The sequence below is a fragment of the Balearica regulorum genome, chromosome 11 (genome assembly GCF_011004875.1).
Source record: "Balearica regulorum gibbericeps isolate bBalReg1 chromosome 11, bBalReg1.pri, whole genome shotgun sequence".
Classification (NCBI taxonomy): Eukaryota; Metazoa; Chordata; class Aves; order Gruiformes; family Gruidae; genus Balearica; species Balearica regulorum.
The window spans coordinates 21,797,452-21,814,325 of NC_046194.1; the positions used below are offsets into that span (position 1 = coordinate 21,797,452).

The following is a 16,874-nucleotide window of genomic DNA, read 5'->3' on the forward strand; positions in this document are numbered from 1 at the left end:
TGTCCATCCATCCATCCATCCCTCCGGTGGGGTTGGGACCCAAGTGCTCAGCTTTGAGTCCTTCGCCAGGACATGGGGCCACACCAATTTTTGGCTCCGCCGCAGAAGCTGGGGCGAGGTGATGGCCGGCAAGCCAGGTTTGGCTCGTGCAGCAGTAATGGTAGGGAACCTCTGTAACGTCAGCGTGAGTGTATAAATGTGCCCTGCAGGATGGCAGCAGGCACCTGCTCCTCAAATTCAATTAAAATGAGGAAAAAAATGGTTTTGGTGCAAGTTTGCAAATACAGGTCAGTGAAAGGCGAGTAGTTCCCGGCTCTATGGCTAAATCCTCACGTGACTGAATATTGGTGACTATTGAAATGTGTTTCTGAAGAGTTTCCCCTCTTCCTCCCAGCACAAAGCAAACTGGATGGTGTTTGTTTTGTGTGGATGGGCAGGTGACGAAGCGGTGTACCTCTTCTGACAAGCCTTTCATATGCGTGACACGAGAGATTTTGAGCTGTGATGCTGTTGTATGCTCCGAGCCTTTAAAAATGGAGCTTTAAACAAAATCCAAGATGTTGCCTTTAAATGAGTTGTAAAGCTTCCTAAGGTGTAAAAGCCAAAAAGGTGATTTGTCTGCAGCTGAGTCCATCGAGTGTGTGCCCCAGCACAAATGCCCCTCCTGAGGGGCTCTAAAGGGTGGAGTAAGGTTTCCTGAAATGTTCAGATGCTAAAAATCTTAATTTGGCTGGTGCAATGCCTGGGAGAGCCACGCGGAAAGGTGTTTCAGTGTTTCAGTTATCTTCTGCCCTCCTGGGACCTTTTCGAAACACAAACAAGAAAAACCTGAACTTTATGTTGGTAAAACACAAGTCAACGGAGAAGCTGCTGCTGTGCCGGAGTTTTGCTCCGTTAACTGCGGTGAAGTTTCTTCCCTCTGGCCAGGGTTGGTTTTGTTCTGTCAATCCAAGCTGGAACCATGCAGAAGCTTATTTGCATCTTCTGTGGGGGTTTTTTTGCTCTGAATTCAACTTTATAATTAAGCATTTGGAAGTGCCTTTACACACAAAATGGTGCAAAATGTTCTTCCCTCTTCCAGCCTTCTGAAAGGTTGGAAGCAAACATCTTTCCTTTTGACCTGTGCTGCAAACGAATAGTCATACACTTGTCCTCTGTCAGCCCTTTTTTCTTCAAATTCCATCTTTAAATACTGTTTTTATATTAATTCGTAGCTGTTCAGAAACATACTCCATCTGTTTAAACCAGTGAATATTCTTTCTTCTTCTGTCTCCTATATCTAGACATTGAAATCTACATTTTTGCCTTAAAGTTATGTACCTGTTATGGTGCCACCCAAAATCTAAGCTTACTGTGATTTAAAGAAATTAGCAAGTTGTTTTTTTTTTTTTTAACTAGTCAAGGCTTTTGACAGCTCTTTTTTGTATAAAATTTTTATTTTCCTGGGTAGTCAGTAGTTTTTTCCCTTGTGAAGAGCTCTTATAAAAATCAAGAGACTCATAAAAACCCTTACCATTTTTTTTTAATGGATTCAGGAAAAATAAACCCAGGATTTTTACTTGAGTTAATCTTGGGAAGTAGTTTTGGTTTTTTTTTTTTTTAATAGGAGCATTCTTAAAGGAGCCATGATTGCGACACCCGAATCTTACTGAGATGCTTGCTCTTTTCTGCTGATCCAGCCTGAATTAGTCAAAACAGTGTGGCCTGCACACACACCACCACCCCCCCACCCCCCCCCCCCCCCAAAATATACAAGAGCATGAAAAGCCGTGGTGCTGTGATGGTGCCCGGAAGCCCTTTGGGACTGGCAGCGCCGTTGTGCCGTGGGCAGGTTCCTGCTCCAGCTCTGGGCTTGGGATCCGAAACGCGGGATAAGGAAAGGGAGAGGGGAAGGGCAGAGGGAGTAGAGTAATTTAAATGGCTCTCGGACGGCTTGGTTTTCAGCTAGGTTAATTTTTGGTTAATTTTTGTTTTTAACGTAATAATTTGACGTTCCCTTGCTTCATCCTTTTGGATAATTTAATGTAAAGTTTCAGAGATTGGGTTTTTGGGAGGGTTTATAAGAAAGAGAAAGGGATGGCCACAGAGACTGTCGGCAGGAGGTGTCACCTAAGGAAATACAGCCATCATTTCCTAACAGACAGCAAGCGGCATTTCATAGTGCATCTCTCAACAGGCCATTTTTTGTTCTGTCATTGACACCATTCCTGAGGTTTTTTTCACAGAAATCTTTTTCATGCATTTTTTCTATTCCGCTTTTATTAAGCGTGGAGGAGATGGGATTTTTGTGGCAAGCCTGTGAGGGGACAGATGAAGATGGCGTTTTGGGGGGAATGGAGTGGGTTGGGAGAGATGGGGTGTGACGGGACGTGATCTTTCTTCTTCCTGAAGAATAACACGTGTGCGTTACGGGATTGGGTTTTTTGACACATAGAGGAACTTGTATAAATGGATTATCAATCTTGTCGAGGTGGCTTGTTAGCCATTACCAGTGTATTTATTGATCTGCCAGTGTGTTTATCTAGAGCTTACCTAACAAAAATGTGAAGTTTCAAACACAATAGGGAGTGAGTGATTGAGCAAGAAAAAAAGTCATGTTCCTATGTTTCGTCTTAGCCTCATTTGCAAGTCAGCTCCAGCACAACGTTCTTTCGTAAAGTAGAAAAAGCATTAGTTTTATGAGGTGCAGTAAGCTCTGCTGATCATACGCACGATTACAATAAACCAGCAGAAATTAGTAGCCTCGTGCAGTCTCTGCAGATCTCTCTGTAATGCAGCGATCCCAGACTGGATCGGTGCCGTAGGACGGATTGGTGCTGACCGCAGGGACATCAGCTCGTGCTGGGGGAGAGCCCACGAGCCGTCCCGCTTCTGTTTGCACCGCTGCGGTCAAGAGGTTTGTCTGCATAGGAAAAAACATTTTGCATTTGTGTTTTGGTTGGGTTTTTTTGTTTTGTTTTGTTTTTTCCTGATCTGATGTTGAAATGCTGGGCAGTGTAGAGCTTGCTCCTTTAGGTGAAGAAGGTGGATAACACGTTGAGATAATGTCACCAACTTGTTGAGCGGTGACGTCTGTGGCAATCGGCATTTATCACGCTCCCTCATGCCTGTGTGCTGCAAGGCAGGGCTCATCGATTTTGCTATGCCTAGAGGCCACCTTACTTTCAACCGTGCGTTTAAGGGCCTGCTAACAACAGCTAAGCTTGCGAGTGCCACCCGGGGCCGTGGTGGGCTCTGCTCGCCTTGGAGCTTAGTTTGCAGCCCTAGCCAGTGTTTAAATAACCAAAACCGCTTAAATGGAGCCCCCAGCTGTGGGGTGGCTGGGGTGCCAGTTCTGCTCAGCTCTTTGTGAACACGTGATATCAAAGAAACTCCATTTATTATATCTGTGCTTCATGCAGCCCAGGATGGAGATAGCCAAGCTGGGTTGGCTGTCTACCTGTCCTTGTGTGGCCTTGAGCCCAAGGCAAGTGTCGTTCCATGGCCTTGCTGTTGTACAGGACGAGCATACCCTTTGCTAGCAGGCTTTGTGGCTCTGCGGGTCTCGGGTCTCTGTTGGCCGAGAATGACTTCAAGGATGCTAAATAGAGCTTCCAAAACGTACACCTGCCCAGGGCTTTGCTCCTGGGGAGAGGCAGACCCGGCAGTGGAGGAGCCGTGGTGGTTGTCTCTGGGAGTCAAACCCCAGCGGTGCTTTGCCGTTGCGTGAGGTGGTTGAAGAAACCTTGGAAGGTGGCCTTGAAGGTTGAAGAAACCTTGGAAGGTGGCCTTGGAGAAAGTCTCTGCTTTGGTAACTTCAGCCAAGTACGAGTACCTGAAGTCTTGGTGATTTGATGTCGGATTTGTTTGTGTTAAAAAGCTTGAAAAGGCCAGTCTTTGGCCTGTCCCTGAGTGGGAGGGCACACATCTCAGTCTGTGTCTTGTGGCTCAGGAGCTGCAGCTGCAAAAGAAGAATAAAGGGTTTATGTGAATGGGAGGTGAGGGCAGGGAAGGAAGCTGTGTTATCCTTTAAACTTAGCTTATCTAAACAAGCATAAACCCACTCAGGCATCAAAACCCCTTTCACCTTTCAGGAATATTATCAGGGGTCGAGGGCTTTAGGAAATCGTGTAGACAGTGACTCATTTAGATTAAAAAAACCAAACAAACTTGCTACCAATTAAAAAAAAATAATTCTGATGTTTGTTTTTAACCACCGTAACCATTAACTGCTGCAGTCTCTTAGGGAGGTGAATGTCTGCACACTGCCAGGTTCCCGGTGCCTTGCCAGGGTGACTTAGTTTTTCCTTCTGTTCCTGGAGGACATTCACGTGCGACCATGAGGAAGGAGTGGGGAAAAAACCCCAAAAGTGATTGTGACAGCACAAAATCTTGGCAGGGAGATTTGGGTCAAATGTAGGATCTGAAAAATTCTTTGAAAAATTCTTTGAAAAATTCTTAAAAAAATTTTTGGTGGGACCTCAGTCACGGACGTCCCTTTTCCTTGCGCTTTTCCACAGCCCCGCGGCGCTTTGCGTGCGGAGTGATGCCCTGCACCGTGTTTTGGCCGTTTCAGGCCGGGCAGGAGCGCTCAGCTGGAAGGAATGGCTCTCCGGTGCGGAGACCAGCAGTCCCCCGCTGCTCCAACAGCCTCCCGCACGGTCCCTGCCGCCTGGAGCATCCCCAGGAGGGAAGCTTGGGTGGCACTGGGTGCAGGTGCTGCAGAGACCACTTCCACATCTGCTTGTTAGAACTGGTTTGGGGTTTGGGGTTTTTGTTTTGTTTTTTTTTTTTTTACTTTTTAATGGACTAATGCAGAAAGAAATGTATTTATAGATTTTTAATTGATCATATTGCATGTTGCTTCTTTTGAATTAGGCACACTGAACATACCCCTTCTTTAAAATAGGGAGCAGCAGTCAGTTTCGCATCATTTCTAAATCCTCTTGGACACAAGTCACTTCAAAAAGACCCCCCAAAAAAACCCCAAAACCCCTACTATAAAAGTAAAATGGCAAATGGATATACTAGACTACAAAAGTATTCCTAATAATTGGGGATTATCCTTTAATTTCTTGAATGGAGGAAGGACTAAATCTTTTTCTTTTTGTGCAGACTCTGTATTTCACCCATAATGATGATTGCTAGGACTGGGGATTAAATGCTAAGAACTTATTTTAAAAACTTGACTAGGGTACCTGTGGCACCAGTGTACGTGGCGCTGTACGGAATCACAGAAACGCAGGTGGGAGCTGCTTTTGCTGCAGGTTGGGAAGTCAGGAGGGGGGTTTGGACTCCTTTGGCTGGGAGTTACTGTAAACTGGGAAATGCCGTGGAGTAGCAGGTTCTCAGAAATGAATTTATACTTTTTTGTTGTTTTTTTTTTTTCCGTGCTGAAATCTTGTGTAGCTGAGGCGTATTGTGCAAGCGCAAGATGGTTTCGAGAAGCAAAGAATGGCCTGTTTGGTGAACAGCCATTGATTAAAAGTGAGGTTACTTTTAATTTCTTGTACCATAAGTATTTCATGTATTTTTCATCCTTAATGACATTCTGGCTCGTTACAGGAATTAAGCGCTGTGAGTTAAAATAACAAATCTGCACTATGCTTTGCTGGGTTTTAAATCAAAATGGCATTCTTTTTTTTTGTGAGCCCATAATCCTTTCTTTTATACAGTTTGATGCTAGCCAGCTCCTGCTTCCTGAGGCAGAACCATTAGATATCAAAAATATAATTGCTCTCTATATGAGTGCTCCTTTCTAGCCCATCCCTTTCATGTTTTGAGGCTGCAGCACTTTTATTTCTTTAAAAATATTCTATTAAGTTCTTCTGAATTGTGTATCCCAGCCTCCACAGGTAAGAGGTCAGCGCCTTGTTGGGATAGAGCGGAGAGGTGGAGGTTCGTGGTTAGGATTTGCTTTCTGGTGTGGCAGTTCAGCTGGAAATAGCGAAATCCAGAGACAGGCGAATATAATTATCCCATCAATGCCAGTTGGGAGTTAATTAATCTATAGTTCCCCACCTGGCATCCAAAGTGGAAACTGTTTTGGGTGAGGGAGAGAATAGTAATGGCTTATCTTGCACTTGCTCGAGTGCGAGAGGTTTGCAATACGCAGATGTTGAAATATATACATCACGTTCGTTAATGTATTGCAGGAGAGTTGCTTTGCCTCGTTCCACATTTAAATATGTGGAGGTGTTTTATTTGTATGGACAGGTGTTTTAAAACCCCAGGGTGTCGGGTTTTTTTCTTGCTCCTTTCCATTCTGTATCTGTAATTAAAAGCACTGCAGAGACCTGCAAAGTCCACCCCCCTGCCCATCCTTCCGTCCCCCGGGAATCGCGGTGTCGCTGGATGAGGAGAGGCAGAAGAGGGAAGGCTGTGGGAAGTTCAGGTCACCTGTTCTGGAGCCCAGCGATTGCCCTTTCTGAAGGTTAGAATTATAAAAGCCCAAATACACAGACGTTTCCTTTAATAATACAAACCCGTTTTCTCTAGTCTGCCAGAATTCAGAGCGTCTGGTGGTTTCCATGGAGAAGTATATTTCTTACAAGGCCCAGCTATTTTTGCAGACTATTTTGTAATGTATTTGAACTTGCAGTCTTGTACCATTTCTGTTCTCCCCGAGCAGTGCAGGGAAATACTGCCAAATTCCTGTTAAGCTCTGGGGAAGGAGCAGGCCAGGGGTCTGTATCCCCCCCTGGTTTTGAGGGTCACGACGCTGTCTTTGTGCTGTCCCCCGGTTTTATCGTATTTTGAAGGAGAATCCCCATGCGGGTGCGAGAGGTGAGGCTTCTCCGGCTTTGCACCACCGAGAGGATGCTGCTGAGACCTCGTGAAGTGTTGCTTTGGAAAAGGTAATTTTGCTGCTGTTGTAAAGTTGATCAGCTTGTTCTGAATTTTACGTGGACTGAGTTTAAGCTCGTTTTTAATTGACAGCTAGGCTTTCTCCAATTTTGTAATAATATAGAAAGTTTTGTCTAACAAACGCCATTTCTTCTGCCTTAATTGTCTAATTAGAACTTAAACTGCACTACTGGTGCACAGCTTCTTTGCCGCTTTCTTCACATGGCTGCAAGAAGAGAAACCTCAGAAAGACGTGACTAGACAACATACTCTTTTTGGAGCTCGTCTCCTATTGCTTCGGTGTTGTCCACTACAAGTTTAATTACTGTGTGAGAAATACTTTTTTCAAGTGGAGCCAAAATCTAGGATTTAAGCCAAAGTAAATTAACAGTTCTCAGAAAACCTGGAGTTCCAAAGCCAAGAATTTCAAGGCTTTTAGGCATCTCTGTGTTATTGGCAGGCATCTCATGATGTCATGTGGTAGAACAAATGGACACCAAAAAGCTGAAGTCAACATTGTGCCAGTTTAGCAGGGAAGATTAAAACCGATTTAATTTAGGGAGGCCAAACTGGAAATAATGATTATACACAGAAACGGTGGGGTTATTTCGTAAGCTGTATCCGTTCTTTTCCATTAGTGGCAGATCTCCAAGCTTCATTCTTGGTTTCCTACATTTGCACTCTAGTTTTTCTTTTTTTATTTTGAGGGCAGAGGGGCTACTTATTTGTGAAGTTGTATTTGACTAATTGTATTTCCAAATGTGTTAAATGTAGTATTCTCTCTTTTCCCCCCCCTTTTTTTCATAAATTGCTGTACTACTCAGTCCAAACATTGAATTTTGCATAAAATACTTGGCATTCAAGAACTAAGCAGGAAAGTCCTACTGGTTGATGGAGTAAGGTTGACACACACGCGTTTTCTTTTGAAGGAAATTGATGATGCTTAATTTCACCTTGTGCGTGCAATCAGGAGGACTGTGTATGTCTAATTCAGCGCAAAGCAGGTAATAAGAGTTCTTTGTGTCTGATTTCTTGCAATACACAAAGCCGTTGGGATGCGGCTCAGGCTGTGGTGGTTGCTTTCTCTAAGGTGACCAGATCACATCCTGCAGAGCTGCTAACTCAGATGTTGTCGGGTCTCGGGGAAGCAGGAGGTGTGGGTTCTACACATTTGTTGGGCGCCCATGTTGGGAGCTGCGTGGGTGTTTCTTGCTTGTTACGCTGGTAATCTTTGTGAGGGGGCCAAAGGCAGCAGGGCTGGAAGCTCTCCCCTCCGCCACTGGTCCTGCTGCGGGTTGGCACCTTGACTTGAGCCAACTGGTCCTCGCCGACCACAGCCTGGCCTGCGGTGCAGCCCCAAGGGGTGGGAGGCGCGGGGGGCTTCTCTTGCTGCGCATCCTTTCCTCCTCCCCAGCATCTCCTGCGTCTGATCGGCTGTCGCCTGCCACGGCTTTGCTGCTTAATACTTGCATTGTGTTCGGTGCTAAAGATATACTGTGACTAAAAATGCTTCAGAGGTTATACGCATCCGCTATGCCTAGCCGTCATCAGACGGGAGTAGAGACGCCAAGGCTGGTTAACGTACTTCCCTGCAACGGCCCGCGCGCCGAGCGGAGACACCTGGCTAGGTTTCATTTGCGTTTCTGCGCAAGGTGTGCAGCCACCGCAGGCGTCTGGCCGCGCTTCTCATTCTGCGCTTGGTCAGCGTGGTGGTGTGTTCCTGGTGCGTGCATGCGTGTGGTCGTCTAATAATAATAATTTAAAAAAAAAAAAAAAGGGGAGTTCTGTCTCTAAATTTGTTTGTTAAAGTCTCTATTTGGTTTAAGCGCTGGAGGAAGGAAGTGCTGAAGGCAAAGCTATGTCAGCTTTGCCCCCGGGGTGCAGGGAGGGGGTCACCCCACAGGTGGATGGGACGGTGGGTAGCATCTTGTACCAGCCCTGCCTGGCCTGGCAGATGCTCCAGGTCTCTCGGTGGGGAGAAGCTGCAGCGTCTCCGCCGCCACCCCCGGTGCGTGCGTGCACGTCAGAGCTGCACGATTTTCTGCAGCTGGTGGGCAAACGGTGTGGTGTGCTGAGAGTGAGGAGAGGAGGCACCGTGCGACACTGGAACAAAGAAAGCAGGTAGCTTTGTGTTTGGTCAAGACTAAAAAAGAAAACATTTGCTCTGGGGGTTTTTATTTATTTATTTATTTATTTTGTGCAAATAAATTATTCAATACTTGTATGAGCGTTGTCACAAAATGCCTTTGCTCGTGCGGGAAAGCAAGGTGGACACTGGGAAGAGTCCCCATAAAGCGGACGCGTGTGCCTGTATATATATTTATACCTAATAGCATAAAAGATGCTGCTGAAGGGGTTTGCTGGACATAGCTGTGACAGAATCCACACAGAAAAGAGAAATTATGTATTACAACCAATGTGACTGACTGAATTCCTTGTTTTGATGTTTACTGTGGGTGTCAAGGATGTATAAATGCAAACAGCACATTTATGAATTATTTTGGGTTGCTAGTAGGTTTCTGAAGAAAATAATTTGTAATGAGCTTTATTTATGCACTAGAAATAAAGATGGGATTAGGAGAATATTGAACTGTAAATGCACTGGTGATTTTTGGCTTTTGTGCATAGCACAGAGAATCTCATCATTTATCTCTGCTCTGATCTTGAATATGCAGAGCTGGCTGTGCCTTTTATGCAGCAGCTATTTTAGTTTGCAGCAGTCTGGCCTTGAGTCTGTAAGGCGTGCTCATTGCAGAGCCGGCAACGTACCTCCCTGGGCCTTTCCCTGTGGTCCTGCCGCCGGCTCTGAAGCTTCGCCGTGCTTTGTGAGCGTGCTGTGACCCAGATAGTTCCTCCTCTGCCTTTGTCGGTGCTCAGCGCTCTAATGTCCTGGCCGCACGGCCTCATTTACCTGCTGCTGGGCTCTGGATGTGGTCACGCACGTGGTTTTACTCTCCAGCTTCTCCAAGGCTGAAAGGGATCTTGCAGGTGAGGAGGACAACCGGTGCGTGTGAAGGCTGGGCTGCCGAGGGGATGGAGCCAGGAGCTGCTGAGGCATCTCCCACGCGAGGAGTCTGTTTTGGCAGGAGGAGATGCCATACCTGGAGATTTTGCCGTCCGGATCTCCTGCTGGGATTAGAGTGCTGTGAAGATCCGGCAGTGATTTGCCAAGACTACCCTGAGTCTTTGGCTTGCCACGTCGTTTTAAGGATGTGGCTTTTAGACAAACCGAAAGACTCACGTGTGATGAGCTAGAGTGTCGAGGACAGTCCCGATGTATGTGAAGAACACCCCTCTCTGAGGTGCTTTACCATATGAAAAAACTGAACGTTTGCTAAAATAGCGTGCACCCACACATTAAGCGTGGCCAGTGTTCGTTCACACAGGGCACGGTCTCATTTCCTGCAATCTTAGCTTAGGGTGTACGTAGGTCCCCGTATTGACAAGCCCTTGTTTTGCTGTGAAGGAAGGACGCATCAGATGATCCTTGGAGTTGTGTTAGATTAGGAAATTTGCTCTTCGCTGTTACATTTTAACAGGACCGTTGAAGATCCTTCAGTGATTAGTATATTAGTGCCATAGCATGCATAGTGTTGAGAGCACTTACAGCCGCAATCTCAATTTCACACAGGTGCAGACAGCAAATATTTTTTTCTTAGCAATTTCAGGCTCATACACTTAAAACGAACGTAGATGCGTTTTTCATTTGCCTGTTTAGATGCGCCATGCGTACTGTTCTTGGAAGTGGTGGGGTGGGTGGCAAGCCGTGTGTTTTGGGCTGACCCGTTGCATTGCTTGACGTGATCTGAACCAGTTGTGTTCATCTAAGTCAGGCTCGCTGAGGAGGCAGCTTCTTAAACTCTACCCAAACCCTTGACCATTAAAAGTGAGCTGTTTTGAAGGAATCTGATTCAAGAAGTTTGGTGTTGGTTGCTCCTGGCTGATGTAATCTTCCCAGTTCTGATGTTACCAGTGACATTCTCGGAGCAGCATGGATGTTGTTGTTGGTTTGTGTTGGGTTTTTTTTGTTTTGGGGTTTTTTTTTATAAGCTAATTCTTTAGCTAGAAGGTCTGTTTCCTCTTATTTAGCCTTTTAGATTTTGCAAAACAGCCTTGCCCCCTTGTTGGGCTGCCCGGAACTGTACTTTGACTTTAATTTAGTCACCTTGAAAGGGGACTGCCAAAAACAAAGGCAGGATCCAGCGATACGGATCAGCTTACACCAAATCAGCATTGTTGCCTGAGAATATCTGTTGCAGTGAGAGAAGCTTGAAACCTGCAGGGTGTCTTTTTATGAAAAAAGCAAAATATGTACTTATTTGTATGCACAGACCACCTAGGGGAGTTTCTTTTGAATTTTGCACTGTTTTAAACACTCATTGATGTGAGTGCTTATTGCAGAACCAAGGACAAATAAGATGTACGGTAGCTGAAGGGCCGTTTTTGTCTGGAGGCGCACAGGAGCGGAGTAAACAAGATTCATTAGGCTAAGAGGAAGGAGGAATAACTGCGGGGACATGTCACCTGCCAGCACGGTGGCCCAGGACCTCAGAAGTCGGAGCGGCGTGGTCTTACACCTTTTAATGGATGACAAATCTGCTTCTGTAAGGTGCTTCCCGAGCTGCAGAGAGTAGAGATTGTAGGTGGGAGGGTAAGTATGAGTTTATAAATATTTGTGTATTTCTTTATTAGAAGATTAATATCTGATAGTTTCTCTTTGTCCTCCTTCCCCTCATTGATGTCCAGCTCTAGGATGTTACTCGCTGGTCCTGTCACAGACAGCTAATATCAGTTCCTCCTAGGCTTGACTCACCGTCTTGGTGTTGGACAGGCAGGGCAAGGCACAGTCGCCCAGCCGCAGTGTCCCGTTGGGTTGACTTTTGGGGTGGGGGAAATTGCTCTTTCTTTGGGATGTTTGCAAGAACCCCTGGAACTTCATTGGAACAGAGGAAAATATTTCAACCTGGAGTCTGATACATTTTATTGTAGAGAAAGTACGTACTTTATAGCTTTCCTGCAAAATTTTGTGTCTCAAATTGTGCAGTGTAAAAAGTATAATCATTTTATTGAAGTTTCATAGAGACGTGAAATGGAGCCGCAAGAATTTCAGAAAAAGAGGTATTTGATGTAACTTCTAGAAACAAGATTGGTCCTTTTAGGACCCACTAGGACCTCAGACCACCTAATTTTATTTTCTCGGTGCTAGTGCAGTAAAATGTAAAACTTAGGCAGAACTTTTTATCTCAAAGGCTCATGGGGTGTTGTAGGATTTCTGTGCCCAGCATGCTAAATTGAAGCCGGCTCTAGGGTGGATTGTAACAAGCCTTTAAGACTTGAGCGGTAGCTCAAAAGTAATTTGATATATTCAAAAACAGCAGGAGGAAATGTTAGTTCAGCAAATTATGGCCACTAATGTGGTGTGAAAAGGTCGCTCTGTAACCCACCCAAATCTAACCCCACTGCTTAACAGCTTGGCAGGGATGCTGCCAAGGTGACCTGAAAGTTTTGGTAAAATTTATGAATAGCCTCTAAAAAAAAAAAATAAAAAAAATCGTAAGAGCCGAGAGGTTGCTGTGTGCCTAGCTGCCCTCCCTAACCATGGGTTTGAATTTAGAATTTTATTATCTTTCAGTGCAGATTTCTGCTGACGAGTTTAAGAGTAGCTGTAAGCTTTACCCGCAGGTGGAAGCTTTCCTTCCCTACGCCCTCCCCTCCTCTCCGTGAGTCGTTCAGAGTCTCCGATTTGAAATACCTGGATTCTTCTTACGGATGATTGAGAGCAATGCTGCTGTGGCGTGCGATGGTTTCGCTTTTACGCTTGTCGCCTGGATATATCTTTGTGTCAGCTACCAGTCAGGGTTGGCGTAACTTGCTTCCAGGCATTATTTCAGCCTTTTCTTCCTCCCCTCCCTGGCCTTTCCCAAGGCCCCTGTAGGGATGATGGCCCCGCACCATCAGCTCAGGCCACTTAGCAAGCGTCCTGGGACTGCATTCCTCGTCCTGCGGTTGTCTAGAGAAAAATGTGCTTCCAGGAGTAACGTGAAACCTTGCAGGCAGGAGGTGTTGATTCAGAGGATCTGCGGGCATGCAGGGATGGGAAATGCAAGGATGATCTGCTCTTGTGGCTATCAGATGCTGTAGAGGATGGTTCTTTGAATTGTTGTGAAAGGTTTGATTGTTTTTGTTATTTTTTAAATGGCCTCAATCACCGTGGTTTGTAAAATTGATTCCTTGCTGCCTTTTCCCCAGAAGGTACCATTACACATGAATAGACCTTTCAAACTCAGCTCCATTGAAAATAATGGAATTAGTCTGTGCTGTTGTTCCCATTAAGGAAATCAATCTTGTTTTGAAAACCCCTGTGCTTTTGAGAGGAGCAGAACTTGACAGAAGGATCTACCTTTCTGCTAGGCAGAACTCCCCTGGAGACATCTGCTCTTGGTGGGCATCCCTTGATATTCGCTTTCCTGTTTGGGGGAGATTTGCTGTGATTTTGGAACTGGCATTTCCTTGAGTAGTTTTATGCTGTTGCTTTTGTTAGTTTTTAATGTTGATCTCTTTCCACTCTTCCTTTATCTTTTGTGACATTTATGTCAGGTCATGGACAAATAGTTATGTACTCTACGGTTTTATTTTTGGTAGTGCTATCCTCACGGAGCGTAGCTAGCAGACTGTATTTCAAAATTCTCTCCTGCTTTTCCTCTGCCAGAACTGTTAACTGCTCCTCTCTGTTCGTTCAGAAGAGCTTATTACTGGCTGTTGGGTCTTTGATGGCCTCTTTCCAGAGCTTCTTAGCCCTTTTAGTGCCAATTCTTTGCTTTCCCTTGCTGGACACTGAGTCGCGGGGATGTCCTCGATGATTTGTTGACTAGAGGCTGTGGATCCATGGAAGCCATGGATTTCTTCTTGACAATCCTGACTAATGCAATATTGTGTTGGCTGCTTTGCTTTTCTTATTTCCTTATCTATTCTGCTATATTTTTATATATAAAACCCCATACGTATATAAAATAAACAAGGAAGTTTCTGTAGAAAATAAATCATTGTTGAGAGAGGGCAAAATGACACTAATTGGCAGCTTTACAGAAGGTTTGATGCCTTTGATTGATTAGTTGTCAAAGAAACGTAATGTACTAAACATGATGAAGATTAAGGATGTTAAGATGGTTAAAATTCAAGTTGCGTAAGTGTTTGGTGTTAGCTTTAGAGCCTCTTCCAGAATTTTAATTTTGAAAATGCAAAGCATTTGTTTTATGCTATTCCTTAGGAGCCCTCTAGATGTTTTGAAAATTTGAATTCTTAAAAAAAACCAAAACACAACAAACAAAACCCAGTCTGAAAGTATTTAGTATTCACAGTTTATGAATTAGGTAGAGACACATTATTTTTTTGTGATTAATAGTGAGCTTCTGAGATGCATTAGACACTATTTACAGAAACTGAGCACCAGAAATAATAGTAGCATTATCCTGAACCTCATAATTACTCTCAGGGTCCAATTTTACATTGTATCTAGTGTTCAAGAAATAATAGCAGCGTATTTTTCAGCAAATGATTATTTAGGTATTTAGATAGATACATGTTCAGCAGGAGAAAATATTAGTTAAACTAAACAATGCCTTTTGAGGGGACTAGGAATTCTTTTTTTTTTCTTTTTTTTTCTTTTTTTTTTTTTACCTTTTGCTCTTTCTTTTGTAACCACACGTTCCTCTCCCACTGTTTCACTCCTCCTTTTCTTCTAGGAGGCAGTTCACAGAAACAAATACACGGACTTTGTATGGCATCCCTGTTGGAGTCCTCAATGCTCTGCATAAGTAACCTTTCAGTCTTTTATTGCTCTTATCTCCCTATCAGGGGATGCCTGCTTGGGCCTCCATCGGCTCCACTTCCCCTCTTTCCAACTGCTAATAAATCCTAGTTTACTTAACAAAGCAAGTGTTGCGGCCAATTTTCTTCTTGCCAATGTCTTTCTAACAAGAGCCCTCTTTGAGCTTGCGCTGTCAACTTCCATTGCTCCTTCCCTAAGCACTCAAACAAACATCTTGCTTCCTCTCCTGGGGAGAGTTCTCTCCATATCTGCGCAGATACTGCAGTATCGTTCTTAATCATCTCCTTGGCCGGGATGCTGAAGAAGCGAGAAAAATGAAATGCCCCAAACTTGACAACAGTTAAGCCGGTGACAAATGACTGTCATAGTGACTGGTGTAGTCTGCTTGTCTCTATTCCCCTCTTCCTTAAGCAGCGAGATAAAGTTGGACTGCGAGCTGTTTGAAATCATCTCCCTGTCCTGTGCCTGCACGGCACCGGTAGCTGGGACTCGCAGTCATCACCACCACTTCTAGGGAAGACCGAGGAACGTGTTTTCAGATGTGTTGGCAGGTGACGCGGACCCTCAGGCTTGTCTGACCGTGGTAATTTGTCAAAAACTTGCAACCTTCTTTGGGACTTTGCGTTTGAAAGCTGCCCTGCGTTAGCAAAGGTGAGGTGATGACAGCCTTTGTTTTCCTTGCAAAGACAAACTGAGAAGTTTTAGGCAAGAATTTTGTTGTTTTGTGTCATCCACGGATGCTTCTTGCTGTGAAAACATGTAAGATGAACTTTAAATTTGCATTTACTGTAGCTGTATTTTGCTCTTCTCTTCTGCGCGTGGAAGGGAATGAGGCTTCATCTGCAAAACACCCAGCAGCCGCATCTCAGGTACTTCCCGTGCTGCAGACCTTACGTACAGGGACCGCACGGAGAGGGTAACCCTGAAGGAGAAGGCTGGCTGTGGGCAGAGGAGCCTGTCCACAGGTCCTGCTCCTGGCCGTGTCACCAGCTGCCACGAATCCAACTTTGTTTTATTTGTCCCCTTTCTTCTATCTTTTGCCTTTCAAGTTTTTTGAACGGTGATCATCTCTTTTCCTTGTGCGGTGGACCCTAGCTGCCACCAAAGCCCTTCAGCGTTCTCTGTGCCCGCGGTCAGCCGTCGCGATGGCCTTTCGCCATCGTGCTGGGGCAGAACGAGCCGATTTCTGCGTCTGCTGCTGCTCAGCGTGCGGTTTGCAGGCAGTCCTTTCCGCTGCGGTGGTGGAAGTGGCAGCGGGACAGTGAAAAGCTCATCTTGCACGTTGGTGTCTAGGCTGAGTGTGTCGAGTCCTCGCGAAGAGGAAGGGGGCTTCATGACTTGCAAGCAGAACAGATTTGAGATGAAAGTCCCTAAACTACAATAAATGGGGAGCTCCAAAGTACCATTTTTAGAACTGCGTTTCAGAGTACAGCAGCTCTTTAAACTGATTTCGGTAATGAATAATTAAAGCACAAAATACAAGAACAGTAAATATTTCATTAAAATACTAAACAGAAACTGCAAAATCAGTTGAAAACAAAGGAAGCTTTATTTTTTTTCTCTCTCTCTTCCCCACCCCCCTTTTTTCTCTTTATCTTCCTACGTGGAGAACCCTGGTCTGGGCAGAAGGAAGCAGGGGGATGCGCAGGCATCAAACCACTGTTGGAGATTAGAAATTCCTCCTTATTTATTAACCACTCTCTTCTGAATCGTCCTTCGTAGATTAACTTGTGGGTATGATGATTCAGATGATACTGCGCGTACTCCTTTCCTGGAAATGTTTGTGGGCCTTGTAAATGCAAGAGGCTGGGACGCTTCGTGGCTGTTGTACTGAGAAAAAAATGTGTTTGAGCTCCAGTCAGAAGTTATGTGTTCAATAGAGTTAATTAGTGGCTAAACCACATGAATATATGGAGTTGCATTGTGTATTTGCTATTAAAATTAATAAAACCTTCACAGAAAATGGCTGATTAAGAAATTGAATGATACTAGACAGTAAATAAAAAAAAATAAAGCAATTCCTTAGAGTAATTTTTCCAGATTCCGCCCCTTACCCTGCCATGTTCTGGACTTTTACAAAATGTAATATTATTTAGGGTCTCTATAGTTAGAAGTCAAATTAGATATTGGTTGAGGCTGTGTTTATTAATCAAGAGTAGTAATTACGAAGTGCTGTTCATTTCCAAGAGGTATTCAAGCAATCCTTGCTAAAGCCCAGCAA

The 16,874-nt window shown here is 44.7% G+C and overlaps 1 protein-coding gene across 2 annotated transcripts in view; it reads left to right on the forward strand.

The window, feature by feature from the left end:
• Positions 1-16,874, forward strand: part of NEXMIF (neurite extension and migration factor) — a 162,605-nt gene that overhangs the window by 39,398 nt on the left and 106,333 nt on the right. Inside the window, exon 1 of one of the 2 annotated variants that reach the window (XM_075763685.1) lies at positions 6,652-6,836. The exons of the other annotated variant lie outside the window; for it this stretch is intronic. The gene's annotated coding sequence lies outside the window, so the exon portion shown is untranslated. Of the gene's footprint in view, positions 1-6,651; positions 6,837-16,874 lie in introns of those variants that run through there. 2 annotated transcript variants of the gene reach the window in all.